Source organism: Dipodomys merriami, unplaced genomic scaffold, assembly GCF_024711535.1.
Source record: "Dipodomys merriami isolate MVZ:Mamm:240054 unplaced genomic scaffold, mDipMer1.0.p SCAF_3, whole genome shotgun sequence".
Taxonomy (NCBI): Eukaryota; Metazoa; Chordata; class Mammalia; order Rodentia; family Heteromyidae; genus Dipodomys; species Dipodomys merriami.
Genome location: NW_027204492.1, coordinates 16616826 through 16638167, shown reverse-complemented (window position 1 = coordinate 16638167; position 21342 = coordinate 16616826).

The window sequence follows — 21342 nt, the reverse complement described above, 5'->3', positions numbered from 1 at the left end:
CCATCTAGGACAAGGCGATAGGATCCCTGAAGAAACTGAGGCTCAGACAGAACTGGGGATGTGCCCAAAGTCACACAGCACAACCTCAGGGTTGACACAAACAGGCACTGACCACCCACTTCTTGATGATAACACTACAATCCTCTCATAAGCACGATGGTCCACAAGATCTTTTGTCCCAAACGCTCTTTCTTTACTGCACAATCAACCAAGTAGGGATCTAGAGAACACAGAGCTCAGACTGTCCCCGTCTTATTTATTAATCACGGTCATTTGTGATTCCGTGACTAAGTATGCACTCCTGGCCAGCTCCACTGCCACATATATGGCATAGGGTTGCACCGGTGTTGCAGTGCTACTGGAGCCAGCACCACTGGGAAGACACATTGTAAACTGATTCCTGTGGTGAAGGCATTTTACTCCAGAAACAGGGGTCCTGTGTCTGCCCTAGCCTTTTCCTGTTCTCTCAAAACTGTAAAGCAGCAAGCCAAGCACTGGTCAGAAACCTTGTGAAATCTCTCACGTCCTTACTGGAAAGTCCTGAAATGACTCATCCCTCCTGGGCCTCAGTTTCTTTTTCTGTAAAATAAGACTGATTGAGCCAGGTGCTAATAGCTCACGTTCCTCCAGAGGCTAAGATCTGAGGATTGCAGTTCAAAGCCAGCCCTGAGCAGAAAAGTCTTGGTGAGACTTATCTCCAGTGAACCACTCAAAACAACAACAACCAAGGAAGTGGCAAAGTGGGCTGTGGCTCAAAGTGATAGGGCACTAGCCTTGAGCAAAAGAGCTCAGGAACAGCCTCCATGCCCTGAGTTCAAGCCTCCTCAGGACCAAAAACAAAGAAATGAATAATTAAAAGACTGATAATGTCCCCCATTTTAATCAAGTAGGTTACTGTGAGCATGAAATGTAGAAAGCTCTAGAAAACACCAAACCATGAGGTTCTTTTTGTGTAAGGCTACACACTAAGCTAAGTACCAGGATCACTAAGGAAGGGATTTTCAACAGGTTTTTGACAAGTGTGCCCTGTTCTTGCTGATTTTCATAAGCTTCGGCCCTGGATGGGCTCCATGAGTCCCCAAATTTACTGAAGCCGCTGGGAGACTTTGTGTTTAGCTACAGGCAGAAAACACCATAAGCTTTAGTTAGATTCCAATTTGGGCAGAAAAGTTCACAAGATCCCCTTCACGGAAAAATGGCTGCTGTGCTACACATCTATCATCCTGCCTATATGAAAGGTGGAGAATGATGATGGTTTCAAGCCATCTAGAGCAAGAAAGTCTTCAAGACTCCATCTCGACAGAAGAGGCTGAGCAAGATAGCTTGTGCCTGTCATCTCACCTAAGACAGGAAGCCGAAAATAGGCTCACAGCCCAGGCAAGAAGTAAGAATACCTCAAAAATAGCCATTGTTAGAGGCCTGGCTCTGTGGTAGAGCATCTCCCTAGCAAGCTCAAGGCTGTGAGTTCAAATCTCAATGCTACCTCCTCAAAGGAAAAAAGAAAAAAATCGTAAGCTTCCTAGGGATAGTACATGCCAATCATTTCATGCCTCTTGCTTGCTGAGCTGCAGCCTAGCTGTGCATGGAGACCTCAGCTTCCCTATGAGTTCTTCTGGAATCTCAGACTCTTCTTCCACTGAAGGCAGGTGAGGATGTAAGTCAAAGCAGGGGGAAGCTGCCTCTGCCTCTCCTTGGCCACCCACACAGCCAACCTATTTAGCTTGCACAGTAGGTGGTTCTCCTAATGGTGCCATATAATGGTCCCCCTGCTATTAGATCACCATTATAATGGCATTTGGTAGGTGCCTAGAAAAGGCTTCTGAAACTGGCCATTCACATAATTCAAGCCCTCAACCATTAACTGTGGAAAAATGTGGAGAAGATGGGAAGGGGGAGTGGGGGGCTACAGCAAGAGGAAACGCAATAGGTAGAAGGGAGGGAGAGAGGGAGAGCAGTAGTAAGACTTACTCCTTTCACTTGTGAAAAGGAGCATTGCACTGGCATGCAAAGGACCAAAGGAAGGCTCAGTCAGGTCAAGAGTTGCAGAGCAAAAAATAAAGAACAAGGTAATGCTTTTAAACTCAGTTTCTCGGATGGAATAGGTTATTCAAACTCCAGGGTGAATACATACAAGAGCATGGTGAGAATATTTGCTCAAAAGCTTTTCCTACCTGGGTACTGGTGGCTTACACCTGGAATCCCAGCGGCTCAGTGGTAGAGCGCTTGCCTTGTATACATGAGGCCCTGGGTTCGATTCCTCAGCACCACAGAAGCAAAAAATGCCAGAAGTGGCGCTGTGCCTCAAGAGCTAGAGTGCTAGCCTTGAACTGAAGAGCTAAGGGACAGCACCCAGCCCCAGAGTTCAGGCCCCACGACCGACAAAAACAGAAAGAAAGAAAGGAAGGAAGAAAGGAAGGAAGGAAGGAAGGAAAGAAAGATTTCTTTGGGAATGAGGCTCCCTGCTAAGAAGTAGGAAATTCGTCCTTTCAATGGCTTTGTCCCAAAAGCTATGTTCTCCTGACACCAGACCCCCTGACTTGGGTAGATGGGAGGGAGGGCTCTGGCAATTTGGGGCTGCCCTCCCCCTTCCTATTGCTCCCAGCTGGTTTCACTTAGAAACTGAATAACAAAGGCCTCAATCCTCCCGAATGGGGCTTTGCAGGGAGAGATTAAGGATGGAAGGCCAAAAGGTAGCAAAACAAGCTGAATTGCCCTCTCCTTGATTTTTCCATCTCCTGTTTCTTCCACCTGCCTGAGATGTGCCATACTTTGAGGATTCAGTACTTGGGAGCAAAGGAAGATTCTGCAGTCTGAGCTTTGAGTTTGATTCTTGTCCCAGAACTGTCCTCCCATGGTTTCCAACAAAACGTTGATGATTCTGAGAGCATAAGGTCAGCCTGGCTTGCATGCTAAGCAGCGCACTTCTAGACATGCATTGGATTGCTCAGAGAGATAGCTTGCAAAAAGCATGGGGCCTGGGAATCCAGCGACCCGAGCTCCTTGCCTTGACACTGATGTGAGGGAGACACTGCATGACTAGGAAGAAGCCACCTACCCACCCTAGCTTTTGGGCTCTGCTTTCTTAGGTGTGACAGCAGGTTTGATGAGATAGTACATAGAATAGTTTCCTGATCTGACATCCCAAAGGCCAAGTGTTGCCCCTTTTGGGGGGTCTCATCCTGGAGAGAAAGCCTTAGGCTGTGTCCTCCATTCCTTCCATGACCCCCTGACCTCACTGGATCCCATCAAGCAAAGCAGCCACTAGAATTGTTCCAAGCCTCAAAGGGAAGCACAGAGAAACAAATGGCACATGTGCTTACTCACATGTGGAAGCCAGATCTAAAATACACCAGGGGCTAGGAATATGGCTTAGTGGTAAGAGTGCTTGCCTAGCATGCATGAAGCCCCTGGTTCGAATCCTCAGTACCACATACACAGAAAAAATCCAGAAGTGGTGCTGTGGCTCAAGTGGTAGAATGCTAGCCTTAAGCAAAGGAAGCTCAGGGACAGCGCCAAAGCCCTGAGTTCAAGCCCCAGGACTGGCAAAACAAAATAAAACAAAACATGAGAATATGCTAAATTACACAGGACTTATACCAGACTCTAGGTATTCACACAGGCTACTTTAGGAAAGGAACAGAAAGGCACTGTGCCCGTGTGCATCTGATCATACAAAATAATATTTATCAAAATGCACTCCAAGAAATGGAAATTTTTTTTCTTTGTCATTTTTGTTTTATTTTTGTCTTGTTTGTTCATTTATCTGTCTTTGGAGGGTAAGAGGGAGCAGAGAAATGGAGGGACAAAGGACAAACAAATGCAACAGTGGTACTCACTAGACACTATGTTGAAAATGAACTATACAACCTGGGGGTGGGGATAAAAGGTAAAAACTGGGAGAGAGCAAGGGAAGGGGTGACAGTATTCAAAAAGAAATGTATTCTTTACCTGACTTAGGAAAGTGCAACCCATCTGTATAACACCTCTACAATAACAATTTAAAATTTTAATAATAAAAAACAACTGTTCCAAGCCTATATTACAAGGCTGACAACAGAATCCTCTGACCAACTTCAAGCAGAAATAATGGAAACAAGATTGAAGAAAGTATGATACTTTATATAGGGCATAGAACACAAATCTGCTTCTCCTCAGTCTAAGCAGTCTCAATCTAAGACAGTCTTCCTGTCTTGAATTTTTTTAATGTTCCTATTCTCAATAATAAGGTTTTTTTTTTTGGTCACAAAGATTGAAAGCATGCAAATTATTAAGCCAATTCACTTCTGGTTTTATATGCACCTCCAAAGAGAATGACTAACAGTATTTGATGAAACACTACACCAAAATGTAAGCTTTAATATTACAAACAAGTTGCAGGTGGTATTCACATCATTCTCAATAGTCACCTATCCCCTCAAAAAAAAAAAAAGCACTGACTTTATTTAGCTTTACAAAATCTGAGGCTTGAGGAAAGCAAAGAGGAAGGTAATACTGGGGTATTGCGTATACAATAAGAATATGGTGTGAAGGTTAAAAAAAAAAAGTGAGCCAGACGCTGGTGGCACATACTTGTAATCATAGCTACTCAGGAGGCTGAGATCTGAGGATGGTGGTTCAAAGCCAGCCTCCAGGCAGGAAAGTCTGTGAGACTCTTACCTCCAATGAACCACCAGAAAACCAGAAGTGGTTCTGTAGCTCAAAGTGGTAGAGCACTAGCCCTGAACAAAAGAGCTAAAGGACAACGCTAAGGCCCTGAGTTCAAGCCCCAAAACTGGTACAAAAAAAGAATATTTCTTTTTTTTTTTTCTTTTTTTGTAGGTTGTGGGGCCTGAACTCTGGGCCTGGGCCCAGCTCAAGGCTAGTGCTCTACCACTTGAGGCACAGCGCCACTTGTGGCTTTTTCTGCTTCTGTGGTGCTGAGGAATAGAACCCAGGGCCTCATGCATGCAAGGCAAGCACTCACACCACTGAGCCACCTTCCCAGCCCAAGAATATTTCTGATTCCTGGTAAAACAGACCTTCAATAAATGATAGTTCTACCAATTTTCATTCTGAATATCCTTGAATTTTTCTTTTCTTTTCTTTCTTTCTTTTTTTTTTTTTTGTATAGGTTGTGGGACTTGAACTCTGGGCCTGGAGCTGTCCTTGAGCTCTTCAGCTCGAGGTGAGCTCTCTACCACTTGAGCCACAGCACCACTTCCAGTTTTCTGGTGATTAATTGGAGATAAGAGTGTCATGTACTTTCCTGCCTGGGCTGGCTTTGAACCCCTTTCCTCAGATCTCAGCCTCTTTCCTGAGAAGCTAGGATTATAGGCATGAGCCACTGGCACATCTATTTATTTATTTATTTATTTATTTGGTCTTGGGGCTTGAACTCTGGGCTTGGGCACTATCCCTCAGCTCTTCAGCTCAAGGCGAGCTCTCTACCACTTGAGCCACAGTGCCACTTCCCGTTTTCTAGTGTTTTTTGGAGATAAGAATCTCACGAAGTTTTCTGCCCAGGCTTTGACCCATGATCCTCAGATCTCAAACTCCTGAGTAGCTATGATTATAGGTGTGAGCCACTGGCGCCCAGATTTTATTTTTTATGGTAGTAACATATACAGGTTTAATAATCAGTGGCTGGCATGGATCTAATTATGACCTGGGTTAGCTTTATTGCCATTCTGTGTGTGTGTGTGTACATGTATGTGCATGTGCCAGTCCTGGGCTTAAACTCAGGAACTGGGTGCTGTCCTTGACCTTTTTTGCTCAAGGCCAGTGTTCTACCACTTGAACTATAACTCCAATTCTGGCTGTGTGTTTGTGTGTGTGTGTGTGTGTGTGTGTGTGTGTGTGTGTGTGTGTGTGTGTGTGTGTGTGTGTGTGTGTGTGTGTGTGTGTGTGTGTATGCTTAATTGAAGAATCTTTTGGACTTTCCAGCTCAAGTTGGAAGTTGGCTTTTAACTGCAATCTTCAGCTCTCAGCCTGCTGAGTAGCTGACACTACAGGCATGAGGCACTGGTGCCCAACCTTATTTCCACGCAATTTGTCTGCAGTCTTTTCCCATCCTTCCTGTTGAAGTAAGTTAGACTTTGCCAGAAAACCATGCAGACACCCAGGTACAAAGAACAAAGGAAAGGTTTCTTGCCAGTAAAGGGACCAACAAAATCCGGTCTCACAAAAGAGAAGCGCCGGCTATTGTCTCAGACGACTTTTTATAACCTGCAAGGTTTGGGAGCTCTTCTTGCTTTATATGGTTATAGCTAGCCCAAAGGAGAGCCCTCTCTCAGGTGAAGGGGATAGGGGCTGATCATTTACTGCCTTTACTATATAGGCCTAGTGTTGCCTAGGGAAAGAGCATGTGAAGCCAGAAGAGAGGAAGCTATTGGGCTAACACTCCCTTGACACTAATCCTTTTCCTGTGGTTATCTCTTAGAGGAGGAACTCTCCTGATCCACCTAGTGACACTAAGGAATAGAACACAGGTGTGACCACTTCCAAGACACAACAGGAAGAGAGGAATGTGCAAACCTTGAAGAATGCTCTTTCCAGTAGAATACTATGGAACCCAGAAAACCGGATACTGGAAGGAGATACTAGGTAAGCTCAGGTAGAGAGCAAGAAGAGCCCTTACATAGCCAGCCCTCCTCTAAACTCTTGGCATTAATTTTCACTTCCATTCACTTCAAAATGTGTGGTTGATTTGGCCAGAAGGGTTGTAATTTGAGCAGCTGGTCAAACCACAGCAGTGGAGTTTTTTTTTTAAGGCCAGTTTCCCATTCATTCTGCACGAGCCAGAGCTGGCCAAATCCAATCCGTCAACTGAACCCTGGGCTGGCTTTCTGACAGTGGCAGGGGAAACAAAAGAGCCCCAATGTAGATGTCAATAAAAACAGTATTTGAAGCCAGGTGCTGGTGGCTCACGCCTCTAATCCTAACTACTCTGGAGGCTGAGATCTGAGGATCATGGTTTGAAGCCAGCCCAGATAAGAAAGTTCTTGAGACTCTTATCTCCAGTTAACCACCAGAAAACTGAAAGAGCTGTGACTCAAAGTGGTAGAGCACTAGCCTTCAGAAGAAAAACAAAACAAAACAACCTCAGGGACAGTGCCCAAGCCCTGAGTATTGTGTGGTACTAAATTCAAGCCCCAGGACAGACAAAAAAAAAACCCACAGTATTTGAGTCCCTTCTGGCTCTAACTCAATATATGAAAGATACTCCTGGCTGTTGTGTAGGCTCAAAGATGCTATCAAAGATGACCCTCCAGCTAGTCACTGAGTCAAAAGAGCAGAACAGGGGCTTAAATGAGAAGTGAGGAAGTAGTGCTGTGCCTCAAAGTGGTAGAGCACTAGCTTTGAGCCAAAAAAGCTCTAGGAAGCACCTAGGCCCTGAGTTCAAGCCCCACTACTGACCAAAAAAAAAAAAAGAAAAGAAAAGAAAAAAGAAAAGAGAAGTGAACTTTCTCAGATCACATAAGTAAACTCAAAAATAGCCTTTTGGGCCTCTACTGATTTGAATGGAAAAAGCAAAACTGGAGGATTGGGAGAAAATAAAGTTGAGAACTCTCCTCTAGATTGTAAGGTCCACCTGTGCAGGCCCCATGTAGGCTCCTCCCTCCTCTTGGTTAAGTCTCCACCCAGTATCTGCGTTACCTAGGTAACTAACATACCTGGAGGCAGTTACCTCCCCCTGCTCCCACCTGGCCACACCTTCTCTCCACCCTTGCCCTAGATAACCAATCCCCCACCCCCCACCACCCTGCCAGACAGCGCCCCACCCCTTTGACCATGCATCTCCACTATGCACAACAGGGCAGGAACTTCCGAAAATTAAACTTCTCTTTCTGCCTTAATACAACTTGGTGTTCTCTTCTTGATTATCTAAATAAAACCTAGCATAGATGACACTGAAGCTTGATGTAGTTTAATTTTAGTGCCAGTCCTAGGGCTTGAACTCAGGACTTAGGCACTGTCCCTGACCTTCTTTTGCTCAAGGTTAGTGCCCTACCACTTGAACCACAGCACCACTTCTGGCTTTTGGGGGGTAATTTATTGGAATAAGAGTCTCACAGACTTTCCTGCCCCCACTGGCTTTGAACCACAATTCTCAGATCACAGCCTCCTGAGTAGCTAGGATTACAAACGTGAGCTACCACAGTTTGGCTGAAGTAGGCTTTAATAATGGTCATAAAGAAGCAGGAGACCCTGGTGCAGGGTCTCCCATTTGTTTCATATTCTAGCATTTCAGCAAGAGAAGAACATAGCCATGGCCACTGCCTCCTGACTAGTCTCCAAGGGAATTCTGGCTTTGAATAATAAAATAGAAAAGCTGAGACTGAAATCTCAGGTCAATGTGGAAGAAGAATTGCTACCAGGAAAGGGATTCCTTTAGAATTCAAATGGGCGTAAAAGGGAATGTCTTAGCTTGGTGCTGGTGGCTCATGCCTGTAATCCTATATACGCAGGAGGCTGGAATCTCAGGGTCATGGTTGGAAGCCATCCAAGCAGGAAAGTCCATGAGACTCAAGTCCAATTAACTATCAGAAAACTGAAGTGGATCTTAGGGACAGCCCCCAGGCCATGAGTTCAAGCCCCATGACCACCAAAAAGGACCCCAAAAAACAAAAAAGAAAAAGGAATACCTTATAAGCATAAGCCAGGAAAAGAGAAATCAGTTTAGAAAACCATATATGTTACAGACTAATAAAAATTAATTTTTAATAGAGAAAGCCAGACCAAAGGCTACTAAAGCCCTTAACTGGACTTCATATAGTAAAAAGCCTGGAAAAGGACTTGTTCTTTTTTTAAATATGTATTTTAAAAATTGACATTGTGCTCAATGGTATTAACATGCAGAAATCTACATTAGAGCAATGGAGAGAATGAACTTGGTAAAAAGCTCTTTGCACATTCATCTTCTGCACTAAAGGAAGTTGCCTTTAATGGATATCATGGAAGATTTAGCTAAAGGAGAAGATGACATTCAGACCTTCAATGAAAAATGGACAAAATGCAGTTGGAAGGGCTCAAGAAAAGGTTAGAAATGCAACCACTGATGGATGGTGAAAGAGACTCATGTTGTCAAGGATACAAACCATCATGGCTGCCCATGGTGGTAGATCCTTATAGGTTAGCCTCAGAATCTGAGCAAATAATGCCACCAACATCAATATTGAACATCTGCAATGTCTCAGATAGTTTTTACTAAACACAGAGTAAACCACTGATGGCTCACACCTGTAATTCTTGCTACTCAGGAGTCTGAGATCTTAGGATCGTGGTTCCAAGTAAGACTGGGTAGCAAAGTCTGTGATACTCTTATCTCCATTAATCACCAGAAAACAAAGTTTGAGTTAGCCTGCGCCAGTGGTTCACGACTATAATCCTAGCTACTCAGGAGGCTGAGATATGAGGATGGCAGTTCAAAGCCAGCCCGAGCAGGAAAGTCTGTGAGACTCTTATCACCAGTTAATCACCAGAAAACCATGTGGTAGAGTGCTTAGCCTTGAGGAAAAGAAGGTCAGGGACAGTGCCCAGGCTGACTTCAAGCCCTAAGACCAGCACAGAAATATAAAAATTAAAAAAAAAAACAACACTGTACACATACTGTCTCAACATTCCCAGAAATCCAATGAGTCTGTGACTTTTGTATTCCTTATTTTACAAATGAGCAAATGGGGGATTCACTGTTACAGACACACAGCTAATAGTAAAGATTTGGAGTGAGCTGGGAAGGTGGCTCAGTGGTAGAGTGCTTGCCTCGCATGCATGAGGCCCTGGGTTCGATTTTTCAACACCACATAAACAGAAAAAGCTGCAAGTGGCACTGTGACTCAATTGGTAGAGCACTAGCCTTGAGCTGAGGGACAGCACCCAGGCCCAGAGTTCAAGCCCCACAAATGACAAAAAAAAAAAAAAAAGATTTGAAGCTAGATGTCTCATTACATAATCTTTAATAACTGCTATCCTTATGATTCTCACCCAGATCTGGAATATTTGGGTGTGAGTTTGAAAATATGACACATCATGTAGCAGGATGGAAGATCAAGAGACTTAGTTCTCATCGTAGGTAAGGAAGCTGAACAGAGATTGTGGCTGTGTGCTGGTGACTCACAGGTATAATTCTAGCTACTCAGGAGGCTGAGATCTGAGGATCATGGTTAGAAGCCAGACCTAGCAGGAAAATCCATGAGATTTTGATCTCCAATTAACCACCAAGAAGCCAGACATGGAGCTATGGTTCAAGAGGTGGAACACTAGCCTTGAGCAAAAAAGCTCACAGACAGTGCCCCAGCCCTGAGTTCAAGCCCCAGGACCACACACACACATACATACACACACAAAGAGATGTGTGTGTGTGTGTGTGTGTGTGTGTGTGTGTGTGTGTGTGTGTGTGTGTAGGGGAGGAATATACATATGGTTGTGGGCATACTTGCATAGAGTATGCTTTCACTGTATGTTCCAAGGGTACTGGAAAAAATAGCCCAAATCTTGCATTTTTGTTAAGAAAAGACCAAGACACAGCTGACTGGACAATTGAGCACATTCACAGGTCTGGGGTGTCACCCACATTATCTGGCCCTGTTATTTTAGCAACTTGCTCCGCTCAGCAATAACCTTCTAGAAGTCTAAGACCTTGACTTCTTTTTTTAAATGTTTTTTTTTTGTTGTTGTTGGTCATGGGGCTTGAACTCTGGGCCTGGGCGCTGTCCCTGAGCTCTTCAGCTCAAGGTAAGAGCTCTACCACTTGAGCCACAGCACCACAGGCGCTCAGCAGACCTTGACTTCTTAGTTTTGAAAAGTTCCTTCTACTACCCCTTAAAAACAATATTTGGTCTTAAGCCTTACCAGTTTACCAGATACTTTCACAAATACTAACTGGCCTTGTCAAACAATTCTGCCAGACAGCTGTTATTGTCCCCCTCTGCCATTCATATGTAAGGAAAGAGAGTCTCTGACAGCTAAGGGAACTTAGCCATGAGCACCTAACTTACAATGGGTTACCACTGCTAACTGCTCTCTTCAATTCCCTGACCAGACAAGTCAACATCAGGTTCATACCCAAGGGACCACACAAGGATCTGACAGGGAGTAGGTGATTAGCAAATATTAGTTCACACCTGTAATCCTAGCTACTCAGAAAGCTGAGATCTGAGGATCATGGTTCCAAGCCAGTCTGGGCAGGAAAGTCTGTGAGACTCTCATCTCCAATTAACCACTAAAAAGCCAGAAGTGCAGCTGTGCCTCAAGTAGTAGAGTGCTTACCATGAGCAAAAAGGCTTAGGGACAGCCCCTAAGTCCTGAGTTCAAGCCCCAAGACCAACACCCAAAGAGAAAAGAAATGGAAATGATGAAGCAGAAGTCCCTCTGAAGAATAGTTGCAGACCAATTGCACCTGTAGAAGAATAGAACAACTTCCCCACAGCCAAAGAAATCAATGCTCTGAGCAAGTCCTTTCCGTTCTCAGAGGTCCGTGAGGCTTTTGTAGAGGCCACAGGCTGTTCTTTTATCTCAGTAACCTGAGTGCCTCTGGACAGCCAGGTCAAAAGCTCACCCTGGTATTCAGTGAACTCTGAGTCCAGTCCAGGCTGGAGTCAGCTGCCTCCATTGTAAGTCTTTTGCTATTCGATGGATGCCTTTGGCCCTTCTGTCTTGAGGATTGGAATCTCCTGGACACAGATTGGATTTCACTTTCCATGTCTACAGTGCTTGCACCAAGGTTATTAATATAATCTCTACAGGGGGATCATATTGAGAGCAAGCTGAAATTCATATAATAAATGAAGCTTGCAGCTAGGCTGAGTCAAACCTCCAAGAAGAGACTGGGTGGGGAGCTCTGAGCAGCCAGCCACCCCTGGGGAACTTTGACAAATGTTCAGCAAACAGCATCTTCCTATTGCTCAGAAGCCCCCACTCTCTCAGATTGCCCCACCACACTTGGCAATGCCCAGCAATATCTATGGGGACATAAAAAATATAGAGAACCAATTTCCACCAAAGTGCTAGGGCCTCGGCAGGTTCCTCTCCCCCAAACTCAGTTTATAATCAATGAATGATCATAAATGCCATTATAGCCATCAAAAAGGTCCTGGGAGAAAAAGGCAACTGTAATAGAAAAGGCTCTCTGAAATCATCCCAGGCTTTGGATGTGTGTGTGTGTGTGTGTGTGTGTGTGTGTGTGTGTGTGTGTGTGTGTGTGTGTGTGTGTGTGTGTGTGTGTGTGTGTGTGTGTGTGTGTGTGTGTGTGTCTTTGGGTGTGTGTGTGTGTGTGTGTGTGTGTGTGTGTGTGTGTGTGTCCTGGGCTGGAACTCAGGGACTAGGCTAGCAACTCTACAACTTAGCCACAGCTCTACTTCCAGCATTTTTGTGATTAATTGGAGAGAAGAGTGTTATGGACTTTCCTGCTGGGTTCAAAGTGCAATCCTCAGATCTCAACCATGTGACTAGCTAGGATTATAGGTAGAACCATCAGCACCTGATGCTCCCTACTAAACTGAGTGGACTTAGGGAGGGGTAGGGGGACTTGATCACAGGCAAGCATACCTACAAATACACACATAAAAATAAAATATGGAGCTAGGCAATGGTGGCTCATGCCTGTAATCCTAACTACTCACATGGCTGAGATCTGAGGACTGTGGTTCAAAGCCAGTCCAGGTAGGAAAGTCCATGTGACTCTTCTCTCCAATGAACCACCAGAAAACTGGAAGTGGCTCAAAGTGGTAGAGTGCTAGCCTTGAGCACAAAGAAACTCAGGGACAGTGCCCAGGTCCTGAGTTCAAGCTCCACAACTGACAATAATAAAATAAAAAATAAAAAAATAAAATGTGGCCATGTGTCAGTCACTTGCCCCTATAATCCTAGCTAGTCAGGAAGCTAAGATGTGAGGATCAAGGTTCAAAGCCAGTCTAGGCAGGAAAATCCATGAGACTCTTATTTCCAATTAACTGCCAAAAACAAAAACCACCAAAAAAGGCAGAAGTAGAATTGTGGCTCAAGTGGTAGAGCATAAGACTGGAGCAAGAAAGCTCAGAGACAGCACTTAGGCCCCGAGTTCAATTCCAAGGACCAGCAAAAACATAAAAATAAATAAGTAAATAAATAAAGTGTATTCACATGGGATTTTTTTTTTAGAAAAGCAACCAGAACTATAATCTATATGGATAAATGAACACAGAATAAACACACAAGTTGATGGATTCTCATAACTAAACACACATGTATAATCAACTTTAATATCAAGAAACTTGGCCTTCACCTCAAAAGCCTCTGTTGTGCCCTATTTCCAGTCAATAACCCCCCCTCCCCCCACAGTGGCTACTATTTTGATATATTGTTATCCTAGATTACTTTTGCCTGCTTTCATACTTTGCATAAATCAAATCATAGGGTATTTGTTTTATGTTGTAGTATAACAAATTGCCGCAAACTGTCGCTTAAAACAACACAATTCAATGATCTCAGTTTCTGGAGGTCCAAAATGCAGGCACAAAGGGACTATATCCTTTTCCCAGGGTCTTCCTGGGCTCAAATCAAGGTGTCAGCCATGACCATAATGTGTGCAACTTACAGTTTCCATCCAAGCTCACGAGGGTGGGCAGAATTAATTTCTTTGCCATTATAGAACTAACAATCTCATTTTCTTTTTTTTCCCCCCAGTTGTGGGGCCTGAACTCTGGGCCTGGGCACTGTCCCTCAGCTCTTCAGCTCAAAGCTAGAACTCTACCACTTGAGCCACAGCACTACTTCCAGCTTTTTCTGCTTATGCGGTACTGAGGAATCGAACCCAGGGCCTCATGCATGCCAGGCAAGCACTCTACCACTGAGCCACCTTCCCAGCCCGAGGATCTCATTTTCTTACTGGCTATCAACTAGGGTCACTTCCAGCAACTAGAGGCCACAAGACTGCTTTTATTTTCATGAGCAACTTGGAATTTTTCTCATGCCAATCTTCCTCATGCTTCAACTCTGACTTGCTCTTCTGCAAGTAGGCCAAGAATATACTCTGCTTTTAAAAAAAGAAAGAAAGAAAAAACAAAAAACCAGGAGATTAAGTCATCACTACCCAAATAAGCTCCTTATCTTCAGGTAACTGATTTGGAACTTTAATTACATCTGCAAAATTCCTTTACCTTGTTTGGTGTTTGCTTGAACAACTGGGGGAAGGTACTTATACAGTAGGGTCATGGAATCTAGAGAGGCCATTTCAGAATTCTGGCTTCTTGAACTCAACATTATGAGATTCATCCATGGTAGAAAGGATTACACTCTATTTTCATTGCTCTGAAGAATGCCATTGTGTGAATACATCACATTTTAGTCATACCATGTTTATTCATATTGATGAGCATTGTTTTAATTTTTACCTTTTTTTCCCACAGGGCTTGAACTCAGGGCCTGGGAACTGTTCTTGACCTCTTTTACTCAAGACTAGCACTCTATCACTTTGAGCCACATACCACCTCTGGTTTTCTGGTGGTTCATTGGAGATAAACATCTTATGGACTTTCCTGCGTGGGCTGGCTTTGAACCATGATCCTCAGATCTCAGCCTCCTGAGTAGCTAGGACTACAGGCATGAGCCACCAGCACCTGGCTTTCCCTATGTTTTTGAGACAGGGTCTCACTATGTTGCCTGTGTTGGCCTCAAACTCATTTCATAATCTTCCTGCCCCAGCCTCTCAAGTGGCTGAGATTATATGTGTACACACCAAGCTCTCATTATCCTAATTTTAAATGTTGGTCTAATTCTTAATTTTAAGCAAATAGTACTTTCATGAATAAGATTTTAGAGAACAAGTATAATATAGAAAGTAGAGTAAATATGTATTCCTGTTACAATGCACTAATATCTTGTTTGTTTTTGTGTGTGTGCCAGACCTGAGATTTGAACTCAGGGCCTGGGTACTGTCCTTGAGCTTTTGTGCTCAAGGCTAGTGCTCTACCAGTTGAGCCACAGCTCTATTTCTAGCTATTTTTAGTAATTTAGTAGACTTTTCTGCCTGGGCTGACTTCAAACTGTATTCCTCAGAACGCTACTTCCTGAGTAGCTAAGATTCCAGGTATGTGCCAGCAGAGCTCAGCTCTCTCTGGATATTTTAAGAGTCTCTGGATATTCGTGTAAAATTGAGACAAGTACAGAACAGTAGAAAGTTCAAGTTGTTCCCTTTGTAGATCATTGTACCATATAAAAGCAATGAACATTTATCTTTGCAAATTCTTCTGAGAAATGTCTTCCCTTCTCCCAGATTCCAATCAATATTCTATTCTTCTTTCTAGATTGGACACAGTTGTGGGCTAGAGCAGACCTGTCAGCACTAACTTCCTTCACTTGATGGTGATATTCTTCATGTATACGTCAACATCATAGTCTCTACCTCTGTGAAGCTATGGAACCACACTTAATTTAAAGTAATTGTTGGGCTGAGAAGGTGGCTCAGTGGTAGAGTGCTTGCCTTGTATGCATGAGGCCCTGGGTTTGGACTCAGTACTGCATCAAAAGAAAAAGCAGGAAGTAGCACTGTGGTTCAAGTGGCAGAGCACTAGCCTTGAACTGAAGAGCTGAGGTTCAAGCCCCACAACCGACAAAAAAAAGAAAAGAAAAAGTAATGTGTGTGTGTGTGTGTGCGCGCACGCACCTGTGTGTGCATGTGCTAGTCCTAGGGCTTGAACTCAGGGCCTGAGTGGTGTCCCTTAGCATTTTTTTCCCCTCAAGGCTAGCACTCTACCATTTTAGCTACAGCTCCACTTCTGGTTTTCCTGTGGTTCACTGGAGGTAAGAGTCTCACGGACTTTCCAGTCCCGGATGGCTTTGAACTGTGATCCTCAGTGGTCAGCTTCCTGAACAAATTAGGATTACAGGGGTGAGCCACCAGTGCCTGGCTGACTTCTCTATGTGGTCATTAATATAGGCTGACTGTGACTCAAGCTGGGAAATTAAAGAGAGGAAAAATTCCCATGTCCCAGTCTCCTTGCTCACAGAGGCTTTGGGCAGCTTACCCTGGGGCATGCGCACAAAGTCACTCAGGCTGCCTGCTGTGCAGGCTCTGATCCTTCAGAGGCAGTGGTGATTACTGCATCAAGTAATGGAGCATAGGGAAGTAAAAAGTCTAGATAGATTAGCCAATAAATAAAATAACCAGACCTAAGGTTTCAAAGAAGAAGAATATTACCTACTTGGAGATAACTTCTTGGAGCATGGCATATGTGGCTGTACTATACTGTTATGAAATTAATTTGAAGTTGAGAAACTGTAATATATTACAGCTATCAGTCTCTCTGGACGGTTTTACAATCAACATGTACGATATGAAAAAAGAAAGATGCCAATAACATATTAATGCGCTATTCGGTGTTCAATCTTCTTTATGCAGCATAGTATTACAGCTGAGAAAAAAAAGACAAAAAAGATCAAAAAGTTGGTTCTCTTTTCTCCAAAGAAACAGAAGAAGGAAACTTGAACTTTAAATTATCCTATCTGTCACTTTCCATTGATTGAGTCTTGCTCATTAAGATAAATTCCAAGTGAGACTATCATTTTTATCGTTTGAGCTCTAGAAATGTCTGCCTTTCCCGTGTCTTTCTTTGTTTCTTTTTCTTGCTTTTTGTTCTTTGTCTTTTTTTTTTCTCTTCTCCCCTCTCCTCCAATATAGGAAGCCACTAAGGAGAAAGGGGAACATTGTGTTTCCCTTTTTAATTGACTTCCTCTGGAAATATAATGGGCCCGCAAGTTTAATATCTGATATGTGGGGACAGAAATGCCCTAGCAAAATCATACCCCCAAAAAAAGACATCCCTTTTTTCTCTCTGTTGTATGCTATGCAAGTACAAGAAGTGGTTTCTCTCTGATATAACAGAACCCAAACTCTGCTCTACCAGAAACTAGCTGTGGGATTTGGGGAGAAGCATTTACCCTGAATTCTCAGCTTCTACATCTGTCCAAAAGCACAACATAACGCACAGGAAAGCTAAGTGAGCTTGCTATAGGACTTTTTGGCTGTGTTTCTCTCCCAGCAAGCTGGGGCTCTGTAGGGTGGATTATTTCACCCCCCCCCCTCAAGTAGTAGCACTGACGTGATGTGGACATTCCTGGGTAGCTAGCAGATAGCAGGTGCTCAATAAACATGAATGCATTCCTCTTCTCCCTCTGTTGTCAGCAAAGCAGCTAGAGCTGGATGTTAAACAGCTGCCACTTGTTCTTTCCCCTGCCCTTCATTCCCAGGGATAAAAGAAGAGGACAATGCAGGAAATATTCATGCTTACAAATTAACAACTCACAGCCAGATGGACTCTTGTAAAGGCAGAAAGTCAGAAGTTGATCCGCATTGACATGCTCCCCCCTCAGCCTCTCTCCCACAACATCTACTTTCCCATGGCCTCTATTTATGGGCTCTGTTCTTTCCTTGTCCCTTCTCAGCTAAAACGGATTAGTTCTTTTGACTTTTTTGGGGGGTGGGGGGAATGTGATGAAGATTGAACCTAGAGCTTGCTGCATGCTAATTGCCTGTTGTACCACTGAACAGCACCCCCTAGTGCCTAGAATGGATTGTTTTGCGGATCATACATCAGGTATCAATCAATGGCAGAGTTTCCTCCATTTCCAAAGGCCTGTTCTGGAATTTGGGTAATATAGCCATGTAATTACAAGCTCACAGGGCTATATCCTTGAAGGACAGACATGGCCAACTGTTTTCCCAGGGGAGATTGCTCCAGTGGTCATTTGTGGGGAGAAGGCATCCCACGCCTCTGACAATTTGAACAAGTGGGGGCAGCATAGCTTGTCAGAGACACAGAAAAGGGGAGATTATTTGAAATCCTGGAAACAGTTTGAATACAAGTATGGGATGGAAGCTGGGTGCTGGTGGCTCACGCCTGTAATCCTAGCTACTCAGGAGACTGAGATCTGAGGATCATGGTTAAAAGCCAGCCCAGGCAAGAAAGCCAGTGAGACTCTTATCTCCAATGAACCACCAGGAAACTGGAAGTGGCACTGTGGCTCAAAGTGGTAGAGCACTAGGCTTATGCAAAAGAGTTCAGGGACAGCAACTGGGCCCTGAGTTTAAGCCCCATAACTGAACAAAGTATGGGATGAAGCTGTTTGCAGATGGAAGCAAGGCTGACACTAAGAAAACAAAGGCCAGGAGATACAGACCTAAGACTACAACTTGAACACACACACACAGAGGGAGAATGTTTTAGAAAAGTGGAGCCTCAACCATGGGATAGCCTCCTATCACCACCATTTGGCAGCTACCTGCTCATTTGAGAACATAGGTTTGGATTTCTCTCTCTTCTCGGTTGTAGGCCTGAACTCTGGGCCTGGGCGCTGTCCCTCAGCTCTTCAGCTCAAGGCTAGCGCTCTACCACTTGAGTCACAGCGCCACTTGGGGCTTTTTTTTCTGCTTATGTGGTGCTGAGGAATCGAACTCAGGTCCTCATGCTTGTAAGGCAAGCACTGTACCACTGAGCCGCCTTCCCAGCCCCAGGTTTGGCTCTCTTAATTGATCATATGGACAGGTGCCATACCTATTTCTGAGGTTGGCCTGTAAAAATTGTTTAATTTCAATGTTTTTTTGTGTGTTTGCATTGGTCCTGGGGCTTCAACTCAGGGCCTGAGTGTTGTCCCTGAGCTTTCCTGTTTAAGGCTACCACTCTACCACTTTGAACCACAGCTCCATTTCTGGCTTTTTGGTAGTTAATTGGAGATAAGACTCTCACAAACCTTCCTGCCCAAGGTGGCTTTGAACCATGATCCTCAGATCTCAGCCTTCCGAGTAACTAGGATTACAGGCATGAGCCACCTCCTTTCAAGGAGCCTGGCTCCTTTCAATAATTTTCTTTTAAAAATATACATAGTATATTTGTTAACTTGCCTTTTGAACAACCACACAATATAGAAAAATAAAAAGGTATGAACATAAATAGCAGGCATTTTACCGAATAATGAAGCCAGACATGGCATCATATAAATAACATATTCCTGTCAGTTAATCTAACTTGTCATTGTACATGAAATTCAACTACCTTCCCTATTGTTCAATCTGCTGTCATCTGAGATATATAGGGCTTTTCACTGGTTTTATAAATAAATTGGATCAAAGCATCTTACAATAAAATGGAAAAAATAATTAAAAATGATGCTGTTCACCTTCCTCACAATGGCATGGTATAATAGCTGATCTCCATGTAATATTCAATGAGCTGAGTTCCACTTTACTTCATACATTAAAGCAAATTTGTAAAAGACTTTCCTTCTTTTTTTCCTTCTCTCCTGCCTTTATTTTTGGCTTCCTCCCTTGCTTGGCCCTCTTCCTCCTCCTCTCTTTCCCCTCTCTCTCTTCTCTCTCTTTCTCCCTCCCCCACCCTCTGGTGATAGGGAAAACTGTACCACTAAGCTATGTCCCCAGGTTTCTGATCATATTTAGCTAGAATAATGAGAATGTCCAATCATCTACTCAATGATATTTTAACTCTAAAATACACTTTTCCTAGCAGAAAAAAATCTTAACATAATTTCCCCATATGCTTCTGACAGATATGATATTCTCACAATGACGCATGCAACAATTGTTCTGGGTATGCAGTATGACAAATCACTTCTCTGTTGCTTCCTGCAAAGCTTCATAGCCTTCATGAGGAGGAGGGAGGAGGAAGAGGAGGAAGAAAACAAGAGAAGAGGAAATATAAAAGGAGGAAGGAAAAGGAGGTAAGTGGCTAAAGGGGGATAGGGAGCATAGAGACAAGTGGGACCTCTAGAGGTTGGGGTGTCTGATAAAGTCACTTTTGACAATACAGGACCAAATGACAGACAATTTTGACAATACAGGACCAAATGAGTAATTATCTAAAAGAGATTGTTAAAGCAGAAAAGACTCAGCATCTTAAAGAGGCGAAGTTGGCTCTTTTCTCTGCTGAAATAGGAACCCATGAGCATGTTAAGAACAGTGAAGACTGGGCTGGGATGTAGCTCAGTGGTAAAGCTCTTGCCTAGCAAGTGCAATATCATAGGTTCGATCCCCAGTACCCCCACTCCCCCCAAAAAGGTCAGTTAAGGGATTGAAGTTACACATTTGCACAGTGATGTTGCTACAAAACACAAATGTTCTAGAAGATGTTAATCACCACAAAATTTCCAAATGGCATCAAAATGCTTGCATGGCCTTGGTTAAATCTCTCTGAATCTGAAGGAAATCATTCTTCTACAATATAGTGTCAGCTATTACATGAAAAAGGGGCTTCGTGGTCAAATATACGTAGGAAAACATGAGAAAAATAAAGAAAGGACTTATAATTGCTGGCATTCTAAGAATCTTTACCGTGGATGAGTATTATGTATCTTCCAAGGGGAGGAGGACAACACATTATCAAGAATTCCCAAACATACTTGTTAGGAAATTCATTGTTCACAAACTGCCTGTTAAGATCTCATTAACCTAGTTGGGCACTAGTATCCCATGCTGTCATCTTAGCTACTCAGGAGGTTGAGATCTCAAAGATCACTTTTCAAAGCCAGCCCAGGCAGGAAAGTCAATGAGACTCTTACCTCCAATGAACCACCACAAAACTGGAACTGGAGCTGTGGCTCAAAGTGATAGAGCACTAACCTTGAGCACAGAGAGGCTCAGGGACAGCACCCAAGCCTTGCCTTCAAGCCCCATGACTGATAACAAAACAATCAATCAATCAATCAAACAAACAAACAAGCAAATAAATAAATAAATAATATATCTCCTGAACATAGTATCCCCTGCAAGAACTTGGGCAAGTTGGCTTTATTATTTAAGATGCTTTCCAGTGATTCTGGGCCTGGGACCTAGGAGGGACAGATGAGTTTGCTCAAGGCTAGTGCTCTGCCACTTGAGCCACAGCACCACTTCTATTTTTTTCTGCTTATGTGGTGCTGAGGAATCAAACCCAGGGCCTCATGCATACAAGGCAAGCGCTCTACCACTGAGCCACCTTCCCAGAGCTAGACAAAGGATTTCTAAAGAAGAACTTGTTGTTTTGTCCTTGACAAATTTGTTTTGATTGATTCTGAGCTGGTCATAGTAAGAAGCTACTGTAAAGGTTTCTCTGAGAGTAATGGACATCCAATGGACTCACTTTCTTTAGCAAATACAGCCCTTCTAAAATGGATACTGAGAGCACATGACAGGGGTCCTACATCACCTCATGCCCCAAGACTGCAGACAGAAGAGGGTCAGATCCAATATTTCACCGAGTCTCTGATGACAGGGACAGGGCGGAGGGGAACAATACATAGGTCCAGTGACAATGGCAAAGAACTCGTCTGTCCATTCTGCAGCAAGAAAGGTGTGATGTTTGCAATCAATCAATCAATCAATCAAGTAATCTATCTATC